Source organism: Rhinoderma darwinii, chromosome 3 (assembly GCF_050947455.1).
Source record: "Rhinoderma darwinii isolate aRhiDar2 chromosome 3, aRhiDar2.hap1, whole genome shotgun sequence".
Lineage (NCBI taxonomy): Eukaryota > Metazoa > Chordata > Amphibia > Anura > Rhinodermatidae > Rhinoderma > Rhinoderma darwinii.
The window spans coordinates 411,516,851-411,520,837 of NC_134689.1; the positions used below are offsets into that span (position 1 = coordinate 411,516,851).

A 3,987-nucleotide genomic window follows, 5' to 3' on the forward strand; every position below is an offset into this window, starting at 1 on the left:
AGTCCCAAGGTCTGCCATAGGTATAAGGCTACTAGTGGTGACACATTGATCGGCAATAATGCCTTGATCTCCTGTGCCTGTTTTGGGAGCGTGACTACTGATTGGCCATCTCATTGTAAAAGGGATGTGATCTACGGGTGGGGCAAAAAAAAGTTCTATGGACTTGAATAAACCATAATAAAAAGTTATTTTTTTTAAAAACACTGATGGCTCTCTCATTGAGCAGTCTGGGATATCAATTGACCTCGTGGCGCAACGGTAGCGCGTCTGACTCCAGATCAGAAGGTTGCGTGTTCAAATCACGTCGGGGTCAGCTCTATATTTATTTATTTTTTCAACGACAGAAACAAATATCCTTCTATTCCTTTCCATATAATTTTTTTTTCTATAAATTAGAAAGGTAATTACATCAACCCATATCTCTCCAGCTGTTTCATAGATCTGGATCATTGCTGTGACCGACTTCTATCTTCACTATATAAACAAAAGTATTGGGACATACGTCTTTATCATTGAATTCAGGTGTTTAATTCAGTCCCATTGCCACAGGTGTATAATATCCCACACCTCGCCATGCAGTCACCTTTACAAACATATGTGATAGAATCGATCGTGGTAAAGGGATCACTGAATTCCATCACTGAATTCCAGCGTGGTCCTGTAGGACGTGATAGATAGATAGATAGATAGATAGATAGATAGATAGATAGATAGATAGATAGATAGATAGATAGATAGATAGATAGATAGATAGATAGATAGATAGATAGAATTGAGATAGATAGATAGATAGATAGATAGATAGATAGATAGATAGATAGATAGATAGATAGATAGATAGATAGATAGATAGATAGATAGATAGATAGATAGATAGTAGGATATGAGAGATAGATAGATAGATAGATAGATAGATAGATAGATAGATAGACAGACAGACAGACAGACAGACAGACAGACAGACAGACAGACAGATAGATAGATAGATAGATAGATAGATAGATAGATAGATAGATAGATAGATAGATAGATAGATAGATAGATATGAGATAGATAGATAGATAGAATTGAGATCGATTAAAAGTTGCTAACATTTGAAAATCTTTTTCAAGGACTCTGAGGGTGTGGCGTCTTCGGTGGTTGTGTCGTATGAGGCGTGGCTTATCTGTTGGGTGTGGCTAGTGGGCGTGGCTGTTTTTCCAGAATTTCTACAGACAAATAAACAAAAAAAAAATTCTGCGCTATTTTGGCTGACAACTACTATGGTGGCCGTATGTTTCTGGTTATCCGGTTGTATATAGGCAGGTGATGTCTCACTTTATCACTAGGGCTAGGCGATATGTGTTGACCACTACTGGCAGCGTAAAAACCAGCGTAGGCTTTGAGGTTAAGTGGAAAAAAGGGGACCACAACTGGCGCTGCTATACATTACTCACTCAAAATAAAGATGAAGTATAAAATTATGATGATTTATTATATGAAATAACAAGGCTACGCGTTTCGACGTTGGACCAACATCTTCATCAGGCCATAATTGGTCTCCTGACAGCGAACACAGCACCTTAAATATAGTGTGCTGTTAGGTAAACTAATTACAATTTTAAAAAAAAACGCCAAGACGCAGGTCAGAGAGCGGCTGTGACGTCATGTGGGTCATGATGAAATCGAAACGGTAAACAAGCTTGAAAGGTTATATATATAATAAAAAAATTATATATATATATATATATATATATATATATATATATATATATATATATATATATATATAATTGTATATATATATACATGTATTTATATAAAAAAAAAAATATATATATATATATACATAAAACCATATATGTGTGTATAAAAAGATAAGTGGTACATGGTGAGAGAGATGTGCAGGGTGAAAAGATAGAAATTCCAGCAGGAGACATTTTTGCTTATCCGAAAACTGAACATTTGCAGTCGATATATCTAATAAATATGTAGCGATTAAGTGCTTCCTAATGTATTTAATTATTCCAGCTAAGCTCCTAGAGACTGTGTCTCCGGAGGATTACATGCCGGCAGCAGTGGATAATGAGAGGTCCACAGCCGGCTACGCAAATACACAGGCAACGCTAGGAGATCGTCCTTGGAGTCAAAGTAACCAAGGCCAACGGAAGCCGAAGAGGAGCATAAAGCTGCAAGACCGGTAAGTAAGAGTTCAAGAGCCCTGGTGCTCCGTCGCTGGGGAAATGATTTACTCGTGAATAGTACATTTGTATTGGACATCGGAGAACTAACAGGCAAATGGTAGAGATAAGTGGCAACATTTATAATAATAAAATAAGTGACATTTCATTAATGGTATTATATAAATTGTCACTACATTGGTGGCATTATGTGAATGAGTTGTAAAAGATATATAATAGAAGTAGTAATAATATAGTAATAAAATATATATAGTAATAATAATATAATAATAAAATATATAGTAATAATAATATAATAATAAAAGCGATGAAAAAATTAATAAATAAATAAAATAATGACTTTATGCATTTGAACAATGTGGTGAGATGAAGCGATGATGTAGTAATCTATTAAAACCAATATTCTGCTGATATTTTAATAGGACACATACTATATAAATGTGCTGGTCTAAAGAAGTTTCAGCGATATTATTTAAGCCCCCGGGGGTTTAAACAGGATAATTTAAATATCCAATAATTTTCCCGTTGTTTTAGTTTAAAGAATCTGTTGGGGGTGTCTGAAGGAATTTGTTCAATTGGAGTCATATTTATCCTGTTAAATTAGAATGTGCGTACGTGGCGGGAAACACTGTGAAACCCTTAGCTACATTGGAGCGGTGTTTATTTATTGTTAGGACGCAGATACAATTGAATGAAGCAGTTGCTGGGACAAGTCCCGGGACAGTAATTTGCCGGGATTATGTCTGTAAATTCGGGACAGTCCTGGCAAATTCGGGACTGTTAGCAAGTATGAGAAAGATAGATAGATATTGGATAGATGATAGATAGATGATGGATGGATGGATGGATGGATGGATGGATGGATGGATGGATGGATGGATGGATAGATAGATAGATAGATAGATGATAGATACATAGATAGATAGATAGATAGATAGATAGATAGATAGATAGATAGATAGATAGATAGATAGATAGATAGATAGATAGATAGATAGATAGATATGAGAGAGATAGATAGATAGATAGATAGATAGATAGATAGATAGATAGATAGATAGATAGATAGATAGATAGATAGATAGATAGATAGATAGATAGATAGATAGATGATAGATAGATAGATAGATAGATAGATAGATAGATAGATAGATAGATAGATAGATAGATAGATAGATAGATAGATAGATAGATAGATAGATAGAAAGATATGAGATAGATAGATAGATAGATAGATTTGAGATAGATAGATAGATAGATAGATAGATAGATAGATAGATAGATAGATAGATAGATAGATAGATAGATAGATAGATAGATAGATAGATAGATAGATAGATAGATAGATAGATAGATAGATATGAGATAGATAGATATGAGATAGATAGATAGATAGATAGATAGATAGATAGATAGATAGATAGATAGATAGATAGATAGATAGATAGATAGATAGATAGATAGGAGATAGATAGATAGATAGATAGATAGATAGATAGATAGATAGATAGATAGATAGATAGATAGATAGATAGATAGATAGATAGATAGATAGATAATGAGATAGATAGATAGATAGATAGATAGATAGATAGATAGATAGATAGATAGATAGATAGATAGATAGATAGATAGATAGATAGATAGATAGATAGATAGATAGATAGATAGATAGATAGATAGATAGATAGATAGATATTAGATAGATAGATAGATATTAGATAGATAGATATGAGATAGATATATAGATAGATAGATAGATAGATAGATAGATAGATAGATAGATAGATAGATAGATAGATAGATA

At 33.2% G+C, this 3,987-nt stretch overlaps 1 non-coding gene across 1 annotated transcript; it reads left to right on the forward strand.

Moving 5' to 3' along the window:
• Positions 1-241: 241 nt before the first annotated feature.
• TRNAW-CCA (transfer RNA tryptophan (anticodon CCA)) lies at positions 242-313 on the forward strand. Its single transcript has one exon. It is a non-coding gene; the product is annotated as a tRNA-Trp (tRNA).
• Positions 314-3,987: the final 3,674 nt, after the last annotated feature.